At 36.3% G+C, this 19,183-nt stretch overlaps 1 long non-coding RNA gene and 1 pseudogene across 3 annotated transcripts; one reads left to right on the forward strand and one right to left on the reverse strand.

The window, feature by feature from the left end:
• Positions 1-812: 812 nt before the first annotated feature.
• LOC145552972 (uncharacterized) lies at positions 813-3,705 on the reverse strand. 2 transcript variants are annotated; one of them, XR_014089124.1, is made up of 3 exons: positions 1,989-3,705; positions 1,388-1,502; positions 813-1,290 (listed from the first exon to the last, which is right to left on the reverse strand). It is a non-coding gene; the product is annotated as an uncharacterized LOC145552972 (long non-coding RNA). The 2 variants fall into 2 exon arrangements; XR_014089123.1 differs by having other exon boundaries at positions 813-1,293.
• Positions 3,706-5,827: 2,122 nt separating this feature from the next.
• LOC108165935 (uncharacterized) lies at positions 5,828-18,925 on the forward strand (annotated as a pseudogene). Its single transcript, XR_014089097.1, has 6 exons — positions 5,828-5,862; positions 16,904-17,040; positions 17,118-17,211; positions 17,735-17,918; positions 18,047-18,115; positions 18,301-18,925. The product of XR_014089097.1 is annotated as an uncharacterized LOC108165935 (transcript).
• The last annotated feature ends 258 nt before the right edge of the window (positions 18,926-19,183 follow it).

Below are 19,183 nucleotides of genomic sequence, written 5' to 3' on the forward strand. Positions count from 1 at the left end.
CAAAACTTAGGAAAATTCTGGAGGACAATTTGTTTCTATCTGCAAGAGAACTAAGTTTTCAGAGAATTATTTTCTGCACTGCAAAAAGTCCCCTTTCAAAAACAAGAAAAAAAAGTACAAAAATAGGGTATAATTTTCTTAAAATAAGAAAAATTATCTGCCAACAGAACAAGAAAATTTATCTTGTCAAGATTTTCTAAAACAAGAAAAAATATCTTACCAAGATAAACCTACAATATCTTAAAATTAGTGTATTTTTACTTAAAACAAGCCAATTTTACTTATACGAGTAAGATATATTATCTTATTTTAAGAAAAATTATCTCAAGTAAAGAAAATGTTACTTGACACTGAATTTCTTAAAATAGCGTAAAATTTTCTTATTTTAAGAAAAATGTTCTATGTATTAAGAAAATAAATCTCATATATTCTATTTGTATTAGTAAAATTGGCTTGTTTTAAGTACAAATACACTAATTTTAAGATATTTGTAGGTTTATCTTGGTAAGATATTTTTTCTTGTTTTAGAAAATCTTGACAAGATAAATTTTCTTGTTCTGTTGGCAGATAATTTTTCTTATTTTAAGAAAATTATACCCTATTTTGTACTTTTTTTCTTGTTTTTGAAAGGGGACTTTTTGCAGTGATATACCTAAATCTAGTTTATTTTTATTGTTGCATAGGATTAAAATATATATTTTGTCACAGCTTTACTCAAGGTTCTTATGCTAAGACAAAAATCCAAAAATTGATCCTGTGAATACTGGAACAAGAGATGTTATTGGCTTGCTGAAATGAAGACATGAGTTCAATTACTTTTAACATCTTTATTACGTTTAAGTTTCACATAAACACAATAAAACATGACTACTGGTCAGAATTTAAAGTCTGGATGGGCATCTGATTCTGAAACAATCCTGTAAAATGACAGAACAATGACGATCTGACACATCTGCCGCACTAAGAGTCAAGCAAACCAAATTGTCCAAAGCAAAAAAAAATCTTGGGATTAGATGTCAACAATAGGAGCTTCCCCCGCAATGAACTTCTTCCAATAAGCCATAGCCTTTTATATGCGGAAGTCTTGCCTCAGTTACGGACAGCGTTCTCAAGACGTCTGTCAGCAGCACAGAGAGGAGTGGTCCCACACACGGATGCTGAAAGGTGTAGTAGCTGTGATGTCCTCCTTTCAGAAGATCAGGGCAGGCATGGTTCCAATGGCCAGTAGAAAGTTGGTTTCACGATCACCACAGAGCTGAAAAGTGGTCTTGTTTGAAGTTGTTGGGTCATCTGCTAATTGGAGCACAGACAGAAAAACAGTCACAAAACAAACCACGTTTTAGGGACTAATCAGTGTAATGATGAATCAGTATCATAAATTTCTTACCTCGACAATGTGAAGGATGCCGTCACTTGCAATTCCCAAAGTTTCTTGTAGATGGTGCAATACGTGATAGGAGATGTGTCTGGCATAGGCTTCACCATGGCAACAGTTTGGTTTACTTGAAAAATAAAACAAGTCTTATTTTAGTTCATGTGCTCAATTACAATATTACATGAATTCAAGATGGCAAGAAAGTTATTTTAATTAAATCAAACTAGGACTACTTAAATTCACAAATCAAAAATAGTGTTTAAAATATCCTGGTAACAGTGTGGAATATGTAACCTTGTAGACTCATTGCATTTAAGTTTTTAAATTACAGCACATCAAACACCCTCAGTTAGTGAAATACTAGGCGGAATTGCTCTTTAACCATTTCCCGAATCATAAGCTACGAATGAGAAGCCACCTTAGCTATGTTAAAAAACGGAAGCTACCAAGACTCGTGTCGATATTTTTAAGCCACAGCCATTGTGGTTAATAACTGTTCAAAGCTCATATTCACAAGAGCAGCTCTTTAACCGCGGATGAAAATTGGCATATCACGACATGCTAACTAGCTTCAGTTAGCTTATCTTAGAAAGACAGACAACTTTAAACTTACCTCTCAGTACAGCAGCTGTAGGGTCTATACACGTAAAAAAGTCCTCCATCTTCATTCATGTCCAACCGAGATTAGAGAATTTGCCAAAAGAAAATCTTATAAAAGTACAGTAGATAAAAGCTTAGTTAGGCTGTTACAACTGAATTAACCGTTAATCAGGGCAGTTAAATGATCTCTGGCGTTGCCGTTAGTGATGTGCGGATTGATACTGAAATATCGATTCTTCCGATACCAGAACTTAATTCTTTAAAATCTATTGTCAGATCCAAGGATCAATACTTTCAACACTTTAGTAATTTGAGATAATGTAGATTAACAAGAGCAAGTTAGAAAGTAACTAAATTATTGAGATCTTGCCGAAATGAAACGTTGTTAATGGGAACTACTTTTTCTTCCGCCTGGTGAGTATGTAATGTGTAAGGACGTAATGCCCATGCGCAGCGTGCTGCTGACGCTCACTCACTCAGAAATGAACATGTTGACAGATTATAAAAAAAGTGACATGGAGCTATTTCAGCTGTCATTTTATAGTAGTTTTAATAATTAAACAAGGATGTGTTTAGTAGGGTTATTACTTAACTAATTTTCTTTTTTTTAGTTTGCAACTCCATTTTCATATGTTTTGTATATTTCTGCTGAATTAAAATAGCTTATAGTAAACGAGATTGTTCTCAATGTACTTCTGAGTTTAAAATGAGTGCATCAGAGTACATTGTGTTCTTTTTATGAAGCCAAGATATGGATTACATTTATTTTTTATTTAATTAAGAAACAAATTAATTGTCTTTTGCACAAAGTATGGGATCTGTATTGCCAATACCACCTTAAATTTTACTCGGTATTGGATCGGAAAGAAAATCTGTTGTATCGAACATTAATACTATCTCACTGACATTTTGGGCGCTTTCCCATTTGGATTGTATGATGTCATAAAAGGGGTTACAAACATGATGAATAAAATATTGTTCAAACTAATATTAGTAACTTATAAAGTAAGAATTTGAAATATAAACCAAAAGTTAAAATATTTATCATGACATTGAGCTAATCAATATTGTTGATTCTAATCTCATTGTGTGGAATACCTGCCATTTCAAATCACACATCAATAGAAATTTCATGACATGTCAGTAAGAGGTTGCATCAAGAAGATCAAATTAAGAAGGTCCTTAGCAGATGGAAACATGCCAAGAATTATCTTGATATATAAACTGATATTGTTTCTGAAATTGTTGTGTTAAATGTCAATCGTTTAAATATTAAATTATAATTTCCTGTACACTCTGCCAATTTATACAAGAATATAAGTTCATGGGTTTTTTTTTATTTTTCATTGACAATAACACAAAGGATTCCATTTGGACATAGTCTGTTTTAATTATCTGAATACATTTAATTAAGTATGTGATTTCGCTTTCTGTGCTTGAAATAAGAAATTTTTACTTATATAAAATAAGTTCTAGACTTGAAGTTTGATTGGTAAATATTGATATTCTAGATTCTAGCACATATTTACTCATAATAAGTAATATTTTCTTAACATTAAGCTTTTATATCTTACTGAGATAATTAAGTACAAAAACACTTAAAATAAGAAAAATATTCTTACATAAATCCCTCTTGGTGAGAAAAATTATCTTGACAGAAAGAAAACAAGAAAAATCTCCTTAATTTAAGATATTTAATCTTACTAAGATTTCAGTTTTTGCAGTGTGGCATGACAATGACCCAAAGCATCCAGCTAAACCTACACAGAAATAGCTTCTAGACCAGGGGTGCCCAAACTTTTTGAGACCAAGATCTACTTTTTCTCTCACCAGCCGCCTGAGATCTACCTCATGACACAAAGACATAAAATTAGCAAATTAAACTCTATTGACTTATTTTATATGTGAATATACATCAGTTATAGCAGAAATAATAAAGTGACAGAAAACCTAATGCAGTTTCTTCCTCAGTGAGATTCTGACACTGGGAGCAGCTCACTGGTTTCTCAGTCAGAAGCTGGTTGCAAACCTGACACCAGCAGGTATCAGTCAGTCATGGTGGATCTGAAATTTGATTTGATGATCTCAGTATGAGAAACTACAGACTGATAGGAGGAACCAAAGAGCCCAGTAAAGGTAAAGGTAAATCTTCTGAAGTCGGGATATAATTAATTTAATTTCACATAATTATTTATCGGGGCTGCACAGTGGCGCGGTTGGTAGAGCTGTTGCCTTGCAGCAAGAAGGTTCTGGGTTCGATTCCCGGCCCCGGTCTTTCTGCATGGAGTCTCCATGGTCTCCCTGTGCATGGTGGGCTTTCTCCGGGTACTCCGGTTTCCTCCCACAGTCCAAAAACATGACTGTCAGGTTAATTGCCCCTAGGTGTGAGTGTGTGTGCATGGTTGTGTGTCCTGTGTGTCTCTGGGTTGCCCTGCGACAGGCTGGTGACCTGTCCAGGTGACCCCGCCTCTCACCCGGCACGCTAGCTGGAGATAGGCACCAGCACCTCCCGACCCCACTGAGGGACAAGGGTGAAAGAAAATGGACGGATGGATGGATGGATAATTATTTATCGTGGTAGAATTTGTTCAAACTTAATGAAATATATTTGTCCTATTTGATGTTGTGACTTATGCTCACAAACGAACCAGGTAATCAGTCCAAGTGTGTCGTTTATTGAAATAGAATTTGTGACTGAACTTGAAAAGTTCACCCCGCAACCTGAAAGAGCTGGAACAGTTTTACAAAGATAAGGTAAAATTGCACCATCTAGATGTGCAAGTCTGATTGAGACCTAGCCAGAAACACTGTTGTGACTGCAGCCAAAAGTGCATCTACTAAATATTGACTTGAAGGGAGTTAACATTTTTCCAATCACTTATTTACATATCTTTATTTAATGGTCTGTACTGTGTAGAAATTTGTTTTCACTTTGGCATTGATGGAATTTTAGTTGTTTCTTTTGTTAAAAATGAAAAAGTTTGTTTATAATGATTGCTTTTTGTTTAAGCAATAAAAGAGTAAAAGATCCAAGGGGGTGAATACTTTCTACAGATGCTGTTAAATAGAAATGCAATGATCTCTCCTGATTCTAAATTAATTTGGATTTAAACACAAACATCACAGATTCCAGTTGTCATTAGCGGTTATATTACAACACAAAATACAGCATTATGTAAAACTGTAGTATTTGAAAGGAATGTTCTTTCTTTTTACAGAGACTGTAAATCAAAAGGATCTCTTCCATATAAATAACACACCTAGTCTTAAGAATATTCTTGTTGAAGCTTATCTAAAACTCCTTTTTTTAACAGTCATACTTACTGTGTTCGGAGAGTAAATGCTGCACTAGTAATAGAGGTTGGGAGATGGAGGCCTTTGGTAATCTGACGCCATATCTTTTTATTGATGACTTCCACTAAGCCGCCTTTTTCTGTGACGAGCTTGTAGAGCATGTAGAGATCCAGCACCTGCTTTGCCATGATAGGAATTCGATTCACTGGAGTCCCTGCAGAAAGCAAACACAATATCCAGGATCAATTCTATTACCTTGGTTCCTTCCATCAATAGGCTAACGCATCTTCTTATAAGGCCAATTTATCTTAAGCCAGTCAAATGTCTGACAGTTGTGTTAAATGAAGAGGATATAGCTTTTAAAAGTTTTTAGCATTTTATCAGTGTTGTGTTTTGACATTGTCTACTTTTCATATTTGATGCACAAAAATTTTTAAATGAGAAACTTTGTGTTATTGGGGCTGTTGGAAATGTATAACACAGAATTTTCAAATTAGAGTGCAAAAAATTAAAGAATCTGAAACTTTACAGGTACAAAAGTCTGTTTATCAAATAAAGATGGGGGTCACCAACGCGGTGCCCGCGGGAACATTGTCAGTCGCCCGCAGAGCAAGTTCTAAAAATAGCAGCCCTGCCTAAGAAATTATTGAATTTAATGTTTTTATATTGAAGTAATAACAATTGTTTATATTCAGAATAGAAAAAAAAGTAAATTATAAAAAAAAAAAATTTAGATACATTTTTTATGAATAAAACTCTTTTTTGTGGTTAAAGTTCAGAATATGCGCAGACACCTACAGGATATTATCGGAAGGCAGCAGCGCCCGCAGTCCTGCTGCACCCACTCTGCCTACGTTAGGATTTTCCTTAAAGTAAAAAAGAAAATAATAATTTCTTAAATTTTAATCATCAAACCCTCTTTACAATTAACAAAATTGTGGAGAAAAAAAAAGATCTTATGTGTCAAAACATCTTGTACGTAGCGCACATCTGAGTCTGTGAGGGTCGAAGGGACCACAGACGCCACAGACTCAGAGGGGGAGTATAGGGGTGCTTGAGCACCTGCCCCTTTTGCTCCTTGCTCCCAAGTGCCCTTTTGGGCAATTTTTATTTATTTATTTTTTATTATTATTTCCTAAGCCCTCTTCAGACACATAAAAACATGTGTGAAAATTCTTTGCTTTTTTGTTTCTTTTTTGTATGACATAATAAACCGGTCATCTTGTTACCTTTGACCTTTTGCCCGTGACGCATGACACAACTGCCTCTCGCGCAGTGAGATAAGGCGGCTAACTGGAGCTCAACGTAGCGAACGTTCCAGATTACAGAACAATTTTTGATGAATAAAAAAAAAAAAAAAGTTTTTGGTGAATAAAGTGGAGTAGACTTGCGACTTGTCAGATAACGGAAAACGTTTCTGCTTCAGCTCGGAGTCGCGATTTAAGGAGAGAGGTAATGAAATACAACAGACACTGACAGGCCTCTGCGTCTGCCTTTCTCTGAAGAACTACTGAGGGGAGGAGACAGCCAGGTGAGGAGAAACTGTTCTTATCTATCGATTCAGTATTTTTATCATACAGAAATTAGGCTGTTGTTGTTGTGCTATTAGCTAGCTGAACGACTTTGCTAGCAAAGCTAGATAACTGAAAAGCTTCTTCCCTGTATTGTTAATGATATCAGTCATTCTTTAGTATTTATTATGCAATAATGGCACATCGCCCGTCCAAAACCGATCATCTCCATAATGGATATATGTCCGATCTTCTAATTTCCTTTGCTGCATAATGTACATTGCATATATTCTAGCCTTAGGTAAATATATCTTGAACGAGAATAACACTTAAATAAAAGTCCAACAAGGATATTCATTTAGAATTAAAAATAATTCACCCTGAATTACAAAGATGGACATAATGTAAAAGTGACATTAATGAAGGGGATAATACTCAATCCAGACTTTAAGTAAGTTTAGGGTCTGTTTCGCAGATTATGCAGTTATATTTTTTCCCCAATTATTCAATGAAAAAAAAAAAAAAACGCACCTCAGTTAATTGTAAGGATTTATTTTTTTTAAACAAAACGTTTTGTTTAAAAAACTTTTTTTAATTAAATAACTCATTTTTGTTACCTTTGACCTTTTGCCCGTTTTATGTTATTTGCCTTTTTATGGCAAATAACATAAAAAGTTTTTTGCCAAACAAACTTTTATTTGCACACATCAGAAATCTTTTGTTGTGATTTTAGGCCCTGCTCACGACTTCATGTGAGAATCACAAGCAAAACTTTGAGTCAAACGAAAACGTAGAATATCAAGAAAAGATTTATGACATGCACAAATAAGTTTGTTTTGCAAAAAAAAAACTAATATTCTGCTTCATTAGACAAAAAAGTTTTTTTTAAGCAAAACTCAGTAGGCTTTTCTCATGGTGACATGCATTAACAATTCAATTTTTGCTTTTGTTTTTTTCTTTTTTTCTGCAGTTCCACGATAAAGTTTGATGCAGCTCTGCTTTCCTGAATGGACCATCTTCATCTCCACTGCAAGTGTAGCAAACAGGAAGCTCGTTTTTATAGATTATAGTCATTAAAAGGTTGCATTGTGCCCTTGTTAAATTTTTAATAGTGTAATTCTGTAAAGACAAAATATGTCTGGTGGTCCAGCTCTGATTTACATATCTTGCTAAATTGCGGGTTTGAATATTGCAAAACTTTCCTATAACAAAATAGACCTGCAGAAAGAAATTACTAATAAATTATCTTACATATGCATAGTTGTATGCAGTATATAGATATTTCCCTTAGCTTTGATTGTATGTCTCACAATTTTGTAATTTATCATTGTTTATTAAACTCTGAAAGCTGAGAGGCTTTAATATTCTGTCCTAAAATGCGGTTAGATGGCCCTTTTTTTGAGCACCTGCCCCTTTAGTGGTCTCTGCACGGCTCTGATTATACGGGTAGGCTTCGCTTCCATGTCTTAATTTGTATTTAGCATACAAATTATGCTAAATAATTTGTATGTTTTTTTGTGTAAAAAACATACAAATTATTTTTGTGTAAAAAAAAAAGGTTTAAGTTTGTGCTGGTGTTGTGAGGCGCGCACATGATGCGCATTGGAAACTATCAGGTGCAGTGATAGTTTTGTGGGTACCTTCCAATCTGTCTTACTTTTTTTTTTTCGTCAGCCAGCAGAAGTCTCTGCACAATTTTGTTAATAGTTAAGAGGGTTAACTATTAATAATAGTTAATAAAAATATACAATAACTTTTCTTTTATTTAAAGGAAAACCCTAATCCATACTGTCAGTCACTTGTGGGTGATTGACAGTATGTATATATATATATATATATATATATATATATATATATATATATATATATATGTGGGTGTGTGTGTGTGCGTATATGTATTATTGCTATAATGGCTGAGCAAAGAAAAAATTTGTCTGGATCAAACAAGTAGCCCTTCATGTTACTCTGTACCCGTGAAGTAGCTCCCAGTCTCAAAAAGGTTGGTGACCCCTGGTCTGATATATTCAATTTGCAGTTTAGTGCCACACATAAAGAGAAGAACAAGGTTTTTGTGACAATTCTATAGTAGCTGACCCTGAGATAATTAATCTGCATTTGCTGACAGAATTCCATTGTGCCCATTGGATTTACCATAATAGCAATCAATAGGGGCAGGAAAATAGTGCAAACGACAGCATGGCCTTTTACAGAGAGGAGAAGAAAGCACTGATAAATTGTCTATGGTGGCACGAATGCATCAATTACACCCAGTAATTGTAGCTTCGTTTTACTGTGATGGGAAGTTAAAGAATAAGATTTTATTAACCAAGGCCAAAGTCCTCCTTTCCTTTCAATACAAATCCACAAAAGGTGCAAAGTTGCATGCATCATTATTCGCTTAAGAAGAAAAAAAACCTAGCACAATAGCAGCAAAACAAAGAATTTAAATTCCAATACAATCTGTCTCATAGATCAAAGTGTTATAACATTGGTAGTGATGCCTCGCAGCAATAATGTTCTAAGCTACTGCACTTACCCAGCATCGGAACATTTCTGCTTTTCCATAGTGTCGTTCTGCCTGTGCAGGTTTTCTTCAAGTGCAGTGATTTCTTCCAAAACCGTAAGATGTTCTAAGAGTTTAGTTCTGTGTTTCTACACAATTTAGGTGACACTATTTTAATCTTTGCAATAGGATGCAAATACTGTCAATCATACTGGTCAGCTGATGGACAATGTTTCAACTAACTCCTTGTATTTTAGGAAAATATTTTACTTAAATCTGACCATGCTTCACACAATTAGGAAACATTTTATTCACTTCTGACAGTAGCTGAATCGCTAACACATAGTAAACCATTATCCATGCCTTGAAAATATCAAGCTGCAAAACTTATGAAAAAAATGCAATAACATTAAAATCATTTGCTTAATCTGAACAGGAATGCCATAAGTATTTTTCTTTTTTGCAACATTCTTTTTTATTGTTTTTTTATCAGGACAACCAACAAAAAACATGAGAAAGAAAATGGCAAAAAATGACATCCCCATTACAAAATCAAAAACAAACAAAAAAAAACTAACTTACCAAAAACAAAAAAATAAAATGACAATAAGATACAAAAAAAACTTACAAAGACTAACTGAAATCTAACATGAAGAAAAAAATGGAACTGGTACTTTCATCTCTTTTCAGAGCCGAAATTTTTCCTTAGGAGTTGGCTCTTGCAGAACTTGTGAAATAAGCAAGCCGGATAGTTTTACCTTGTCCACAAGATTTAGCATATTCATTTTGTAATAAGTTACATGGGGGTTTCCTGGTCCTGTATGTTATATGTCCATTTCTTTTTATTAGGTGGTGTTTTGTTGACTTCATTTTTCTGGCAGGTCGGTGGCTTCATTGGGAAAAGAGCAGAAATTCTTCCATGTTAAAGAAGCAGAAAGCCTTACCATCAGTGGTGGATCAACCCATAAACAAGTGAGAACAAGACTGCTACAATAAAGTCTAATTGTCAATTTGTTACTGTTGTCATTTTTATAGAAGAGTGAACAATTTGATTGCATGCTGTGATGCTGTGTATAATCTCATGTTAACAGGAACACAAAATGCATCCTTATGACTTTTTCTTTTTTTCCAGGCTTTAAGGAGGTGATCGGAGGTCTTAAGGTCAGTGTTACCTTGAAAATGCATCCATCTCATGAATGCATATATGCTGACTTTAAAGAAATATCTTCAAATTAACTCAGTTGGCCTAAGGATGAGCTGCTTAGATTTCGGGTGTCATGGTTAGGGTTACACAATCTGTTCTCTTTCTATTTCACAACATTGAATCTATAGAGTCTGAGGGAGACATTGCAGAGAAAACCATGGACATGTACACTGTCTGAGCAGAGGAACTAACGGACACTTTGCTGATTTGGTGTTGTGCTGGACGGTGTTGAAGTTTTCCATAACCTGCAGCAAGTCAGCCATGCATGTGTGATGCTTTATGGGTTGATTTACGCCAGTCGTCCCCAAACTACGGCCCGCGGGCCGGTTCCGGCCCGCCTCCACATTTGGTCCGGCCCCCTGAACAATACCAGGAAGCATTCAGATTTTTTTTTCCATATATTGTATTTTCCGGTTTATATGTAGATTTTTCTTCAACCACCAGGGGGCTCTTTAGCAGGAAGTGTGTCCTGTAAACTGAGGGTGTTTTGTTTTGCATGGCGCATTGCTGCCATCTGTTGGACTTTTAGGGAACTGCTTGACTTTTATGTTATATAATCAGTACGGTTGTTTGCTAGCGGTAGAGCAGATGAACACGTGTTTGTTATGAACACCGCATTCCGGTCGAGTTCTTCAAGCAATGCCTGTAAGTAGCAGCTTATACTTCAAAACGAGCCTTTATGTTAACATATGATAAAATAAGTAACTTGTTTATTGAATTAGTTTTGGAAATACCTGCGGGCGATTTGATTATGTGCTACGTCATTGCTAACTAGCAGGCTGCTAAGATTTCTCAGGTCGTTACATAGCATTGCCGCTCATAGCATTCAGAGGTAGCTGTTGTATCAGTTGTACTTCTAATGTATGTAACTGAATGTAAAACACTTCTGTAAGCTGCTCTGAGCTCATCCTGAGTTGTTTGTGTTTTGACAGTTTCACTCCATTCTACATGGAAATAAAGGAAGAACTAATTAATCCTGACTCGTGTGAAATGAGTTTGGCTGATGGTTTTGGTACAAGACACCATAGTGAGACCATTACAAAGTGAATCATTGGAAGTCAAAATTGGAAATAAAAGAAAGCGCCCATTAAAACGGAATTAGGTTTTAATAGGGAATTGAAATTTGAGAATGTTGATCAGTTAAATAGCATTGAGGGGAAATGCTATTTAACTGTTTTTAAAATAATACTGGGAGAATTTGAATTATGAGAATTTGAGGTATAGATATTAGGATTCAGTAGATGGCAGTAGTGCAACAATAATGGATGCAAGCTGCTGTTGAAATCTAAAGAAGAAGAAGGCGGCCATTTTCTTTTAGCACATGCTAGCAGCAGACACGAAGGATCAGCACTTTTACTGTTACAGTTACCGTTCGGAAACTAATCAGTTCAGTTAAATCTAATCTTAGCAACTTTTTCTTTTTCAACATAATAAATGTGATATTCAATTGACCTGTTATGACTCAAATTTTGGGTGTCCGCCCCCCTCTGCTGCATCATTGTGAAAAACCTGGAGTGGCAGAGATATCTGCAGTTTATATGTGTATGTTTACTGGTTAAAAAAAAACTTTGGTGTTGTGGTTTATAGTCCGGTGCGGCTCAGTTAGGAAAATACGGACTATAATACTTCCTGGATTTTTTTCTGTGAAGAACCCAGAGAGGGTTATTTGATTGTGCTTTCTGGAAAACAATACATTACAATACAATACAAGCAATCATCTCACTTTTTCAGTTACAAACTGACTCCAACCCCCGACCAGAGAAGGAAAACGTTATGTGGCCCTCACAGGAAAAAGTTTGGGGACCACTGGATTAGACAGATCCAACTGACTGATGAATTAGCACAGATTTTTCTGCAGATGGGAACCGGGAGGAAGTGCGTTCAGACCCCAGCGGGTGAAGTGATGGTAATGGGGTATATGCCACAGACTTCCGTTTTAGCACTTCCGCATTTTTTTGCCACATAGAATGGTTCCGGTTCACAGGCAACAGTATGTTAACAGTGGCTCCTCAGTCGCTGCAGGACTATTAATGATGCCTATAGAATTATTCAGAAACCATGAAAAGCTCCAACAACAATAAAGGATTTAAGCTGGATGTGTCAAAACTTCACAATAACTGAAGGTAAGTTAATAAATTGTTTGTATTCACCATAATGCCTCATATGTCTGACGTAGCTAACAGGGACAAGCTTACAAAGGTGCTATGTAAACGTTAAGTGTTTTGATTATCTGTGCATTGTGAAATCTACATATCTATGCTGTATAGATAGATATATGTTGTTACGACCCGGCCCGGCCAGGGGAAAGGGAAGTAACATTAAAGAAACCTAGGTGGTAAGGTTTTACAATTTAGGAGTTTATTGTTTGGGTTTTGACAAAAAATAAAAAGGTAAAACTTAACAATAATCAAAAGGTAGGGACTTACAACAAAAATGTACTAAATAAGAAAATTCACAAAACAATCAGGGTTGTAAACCAAATATCTTAAACAAACAAAAATGGACTTTCCATACAGGTTAAACAAAAACAAACTACAAATCTCTAGCAGAGATTCAAAGATCCCTCACAGGGACAAGACGAGCTAGCAAGAGCTGGGAAAAACTAACAAAAGCTATCAGAGTTTACAAAGTCAGTTGACAGCAGTCAACCAAACAAACACCCAAAGTGGCAAGCTGTCTAAACAAAGAATCAGCCGCGCCTTCTCCCAGGAAGTCCTTGGTTTTTAAAGGGGAGGCCTCTTCAGGGATTGGTGGATCTGGCAATTGATGAGCCAATCGCTGTAGGCCTCAGGGAGTGGCACAGGAAGGCAGGGCTGCATCCACTTCCAAGTGGAGTCAACTTGATTAGAAGCTGCCGATGGTACAAAAAAAGGAAAAGAAAACATACACAAGGCCACTGGCCGTAACATATGTAGATATATAACATATAGATCTGTCTATATTGTGCCCAAGCTATCAGTCGAAGCTGAAGTTAGCTTCAGAATGTAGCATCTAATTCGGAAAATAGCTAAAGGATTTTTCACTATCTTAAGCTTTTTTAATGTGTTGTAATTTAAAACCAACACCCAGACATTTCAAACCTAACTAGATTATTCTGCACTAACAGCAGAATAAATAAAACATTTGTGAAACCTTCTAATTGATTTGTGAAATTTGTAAAATGTCAATAATGGATTCCAGAATGCATTATATCTGAATTATTAAATTGGCATTATTTGTTATTTTAACTTTCTGTTTTCTTTCTTTTTTTAAAAAAATCTTTATTATAGTTGGAGTTGGACAGGAGTTCTGTTTGGTGGCTTCCTGGAGGGAGAGATTGGCTGAGCTAATGTTGCCAACAACTTTTCTCCTGCTATTAACTTTTCTGCTTTTCTTTATATAGAAAGTATTTAGATCAGTTGCTCTGTTTCCATTTTGCTCTATTTTTTATTTTTTACCTTAATGCTTACCTGGTCAGTTGAGGTGGAAATGTACATCCTCTTGATTACTGACAAATGTCAGAACCACATGGACTGAGCAGGTTACATCAGATCAATCTGAATCTTTGTTTCTCATTAAAACGACTTCTTGTAATTTTAAGACATGTTATAAAATTGCATCTTTATTCTGCTGTAACAATGACTGCATTCTTGCAATTTCTTGTATCCTGACCGTAATGCTCCCTTATACAATTCACAGAACAGATGATGATGCTGCCGCCTGAAGATGCTGGTGGAGGATCCGGGTCAAAGAGGAAGACTGACGGACTCCTCCTCCTCCCAGCAGGATGATATGGATCAACAGGTTCGCCTTGGCACGTCTCTCCATTGCTCTAACATAGCAGACCTCACTTCATCTAAGCCACCTGCCTCTGACCTCCCTGAGGATCCAGCACTCTCCGTTTCTGAGGTCTGAGACCGGGGTCCAGATATTATCTTTATACCCGTCTTCCTCCAGAATGTGTCTGGCCCCCCAGCACTGCAAAACAGGACAATACCTGTCCGGATCACTACAAGAAAAGTTACAAAAAACAGAAATACAAAAAACAGCGGTCTTAATTCAAACCTCAGACTGATCCCCTGCCTAAAGGAACCTCAGACTGAAGAGCTTTCAGCCTCCAAGACACTTAAATTGGCTCTTTTAAATACCAGATCTCTCTGTGCTAAAGCTCTATTAATTAATGATTTCATCACTGAGCATAATATTGATGTTTTATTTCTGACAGAAACATGGCTGAATGACAATGTCAAACAAGCAACACACACTCAGGGACACACACTGGACCTGGTTATCAGTAAGGGTGTGAATGTTTCCAATGTTTCTGTAACTGATATTGCCCTGTCGGATCACTTTGCTGTTTTCTTTGACAGTTCTTTATCCGTTAACCCACTTGGACAAAAAGCTACTATCACAAAACGTACTTTCACAGAAAACACAGCAGAAACATTTAATCAAATCTACTCTTCTTCCTCACTCTTAAGTTATAGTGACGTAGATAAGTTGGTAGATGATTTTCAGTGCAAACTTTCAGATATCATTGATTACATTGCCCCCATTAAAGTAAAGGTTGTGACTGGTAGGAAGAAATCTCCATGGAGAAATGCACAAACAGTTCAATCTGCAAGACAACTCTGCCGAACGGAAATGGCGTAAAACTCAACTGCACGTTTATTATGACATCTACAAAGAAAGACTACGTAACTATCACACAACACTAAAACATGCAAGAGAGGCTTTCTTTGCAGATGTCATAAACAAAAACATTAACAACACTCGAGCTTTATTTCCTACTGTCGACAGGCTCACAAACCCTCCAATGACGTTACCACCTGAACTTCAATCTAATGCCTGCAACAAGTTTTCAAGTTTCTTTTTAGAGAAAATTCAAAAGATCAGAGGATTAATCTGCACATCCACTCTAAAGACAGTACTAATGCTGTGCCCAAACAAAACAAATGCAGGACCAATGACAAAATGTCAAATGCTAAATTATAAGTCAATTAAGCTCCAGTTCCTGCTGTCTGGATGTCCTACACACACATTTCTTTAAGAAAGTCCTGCCTGTTGTTGCTAATGATCTGATCCAAATAGTAACTCATCGCTCTCTTCAGGTGTTTTTTTCCCCCAGGCTTTGAAATCAGCAGTTATCAAACCGCTGATAAAAAAGAACAATCTAGACAAATCACTACTGCAGAATTACAGGCTGATCTCCAACCAGCTTATTGAACTGCTTTCAATACGCAGTTATTGAAAGCAGTTCAATAATTTTGAAACTGCTTTTTCAAAATTATTGAAAAAGCAGATTTTAAACAATTAAATAACTTCCTAACAATAATGAATCGCTTTTACTCCTTCCAGTCTGATTTTCGTGCTCAGCACAGAGACTGGCCTAGTCAAAGTGTTCAATGATATCCATATAAATACAGACTGTGGGAGAACCACAGTGCTGGTTCTGTTGGACCTCAGTGCAGCTTTTGACACTGTTGACCACGACATTTTACTGAATCGACTGGAGAGTTGGGTCGGACTCTCCACACAGCAAAAACTAGAGAGTTAAATTTTCAGGGTTAGACGTGTCAGAGTTAATTTTAACTCATTAAGTGTTTTTTTTTTTAACATTTAGCGATTTAAATAATGCCCAATGTTTTGTCTAGGTTTATCCCAAAATAAGTATGGTGACCTGCAAAAGTATGTGAAGTTGGAGGAGGTCAAAGGACTGTTTGACTTTCATCAGTTTCACGAGAAAGGTTTATTATTCATTTAACATCTGTGGGGCATGGGCATTATTCTTTTTAATGTATGTTTATTTAACACATTTTACACATCTGTGGTAAGCAAAAAGAATAATCCATTGTATTTTCATTCATATGTTTTTCATACTAATCACATGATCAACATCAAGTAACTGTTAGTTAAAAAATCTGGCTAATTACAGAATTAGGCTCTAAATTTTGCCTCTTTTTTTAAGTCATTGAATGATTTTGCCTGCCACCTGATGCCAAAGTTACATACAAAGATGCAACAAATACTGAAGTTGACGAAGAAATATTCTGTGACCTGCTTAGACAAGGCAGTGTGGTACTGACAGCTTTCTGCTATGATGATGGTGAGATACCAAAGCAAATTAAATCAACTGCTATACAGATTTTACCAAGGAATGTAACTGATGTCTATTGTCTCTTTCTTCAGAAAGGTCATCTGCTTTTGAGTCTGACTCAAGCTTCAACTCGAATGCATCAACATCAACAATACTAATGGATGAGATACCACGCAAGAAGCAAAAAACTGAGAATCCTAATAACTCAGTGTCTGCTAAGAGTGTAAAAATATTTTTTGTCTGCCTCTAAATCCTGTTTTGTATACCCAGACATGTTTTGTCATATTTTGGTAATCTGCATATTGCATATTTACAATTTTTTCTATTATTCATTTCATAGCTGGTTGAAGGTGTACTACAAAGCAACTCTGGTGGTGATGAAATTATGCAGGAGTATGAAACTACAGAAACCCTAACTGATGCCACAAGAAGAAAATTGGTCAACATACTGGTGGCTCACATGGTTGGTAAACATGGGTATGTTTGTTTTTACACTATAATGTATTTAATAATTGAAAAAATTGTCTAATCACCTATTTAAGAGCTGCTGTTAGGCACCTCCCCACTAAAGCAATCATAGAGATATATGCCCTTGGAATAGTGACACTCTTCCCATCCCTCAAGGATCCATACACCAAAAAAGGCTATGTAATGTTTTTTTGTTTGTTTGTTTTTCTATAATCAATTGTGCTCTTTTATTTTGTCACTCAAAACTGTGATTTTGCATTTAATTTTTGTTCTTTTTTTTCTTTTTTTTTAGGAGCACTTTTATGACGCAGCAAGCAGTTCTGGATACATTTCATGGCGTCTTAAAACGGTCCAAAGGAAGAGTCAAAGAAGATTGCCAGCAACCGATAACATTTCATCTGGAGGCCCAAAAATCCATAGAGCTGTGATTGTTGAAAAACAGCTTGATGGGAATGCCTGCCAGGAGGCCATATCTCTGCTTAACCACACCACAGACAGGTCTGTGATCTTTCAGAAGATGAGAGAGACTTTTGAGCACCGTCACAAGCTTATTGAAGATGCCAATGAAAGAACTGATATTCTGAGAACGTTCCCGAGGTTCCTGGACACAAAAGGATTGGTAAGTATTCAAGTGAGTTGTTAAAGTCTTTAAATGTGGATTTTTACCTTGTTATAATGGTTTGATTTGTGCTTGTTATTAAAGATTGATCAAGACTTCAGGCTTCTATTCAGTGAAGAAAGCTCAACCAGTCTGCTGGAGAAGTGGGATGTGTTCTTCAAACCAAATGTCATCAAGGAGGCTAAGCGTCTCACTTCTACACCTGAGTTGAGAAGTTTGATGCAGTCAGCGGAAAGTCTTCAAAGCGATGACCTCGCTAACACATCTAGTAAGTACCTAGGTAAATCTGAAAATAGTTGTTCAGAGTACTCATAAAGTTCTGATATTATATCTGAAAAAGTTTATGACCAAGAAATGGCCTCGCTGTTACTTCTCTTACATGTCCTACCACCACAGCCAGGAGGACAGAAGTCTCCAAAAATCAGTGCAAGTGATGCAGTTGAGAGACTTGTTGTCGTTTATAAGGTAATTGAAATTTAAAATATGCAAAGTAATTTGTCTATTTCCTTTTATAGACATGCATAAATACAGATGTTTGAATGACAGCTTTGAAGATGTCTGGGCATACTTTAATTAATTTTTTATGTAACATGTATCATAAAGCTGCATGTTTTGTTTCTTATGTTTAGTGTATATCTTTTTAATTTGAGTCATGCTGCAGTTTGGACGAGCATCTCCGGGGTCAACGGGGTTTGCAGCCCTACCCCCTTGCTGTTGGGCATCAGAAAAGCAAGATAGAGAACTTCTACATCGTCTTGGATAAGTCCCTCATCCCTTGCCAGACAAATGGCTTTCTTGTGGCATTTGATGAGCTTTTCAAAGCACATTTTGTGTTTAATGTACAACATTGATGTGGGGAAAATGAAAGAATCGCCCAGAGTTAGGGACATGAGAGCAAGGCTGCTAAACCAGTCCCTTGTGCTCTCTTGTGAGTAAGTCAGGCTAAGAAATGTTGACCTGTTTTATGTGTCAAGAACTGTATCCAAGCAGCCAGAATTTGATCTCACATTTGAGAATTGACCATAGTTATTGTCCTGGACCAAAGTTCAAATTGTTTTGTTCTCAGAGTGGCTGCAGGCATCAGTTTCTGACATACACAGGTTTTCGAAAGCATCTTAATAATGTTCATAGCAATGTTCAGCAAATTTCACAAAGTTCAGCTATTCCAAGTTCTTCATCTTGTAATCCAGTTGTGACATATCGAACAGATGTTTTGGTATGTCACAACACCTGACATACCACAGATGTCACAGATGTCATCTGTCATACCACAGATGCCCCCCCTTAAATCAGTGCCCCCCCTGATTTAAGGGGGGGCACTGATTTACCCCCTTAAATCAGTGCTGTTCTTCTGATTCTTCTCATGAGAGCACCTCCTCAGAGATTAATAAAGATCAAACTAAAGAGATGTGTGCATCTACAGTAGCTAAATTACAAGGCAGTAGAATCTCTGGCAGTCTAGTGTCATCTATTGTGGGGGATTTAGAAGAATTAACAAACGAGATTCACTTAAAAGCAAAGGAAACGGCTATA

This window comes from Poecilia reticulata, chromosome 9, assembly GCF_904066995.2.
Source record: "Poecilia reticulata chromosome 9, P_reticulata-male-v2, whole genome shotgun sequence".
NCBI classification, from domain to species: Eukaryota; Metazoa; Chordata; class Actinopteri; order Cyprinodontiformes; family Poeciliidae; genus Poecilia; species Poecilia reticulata.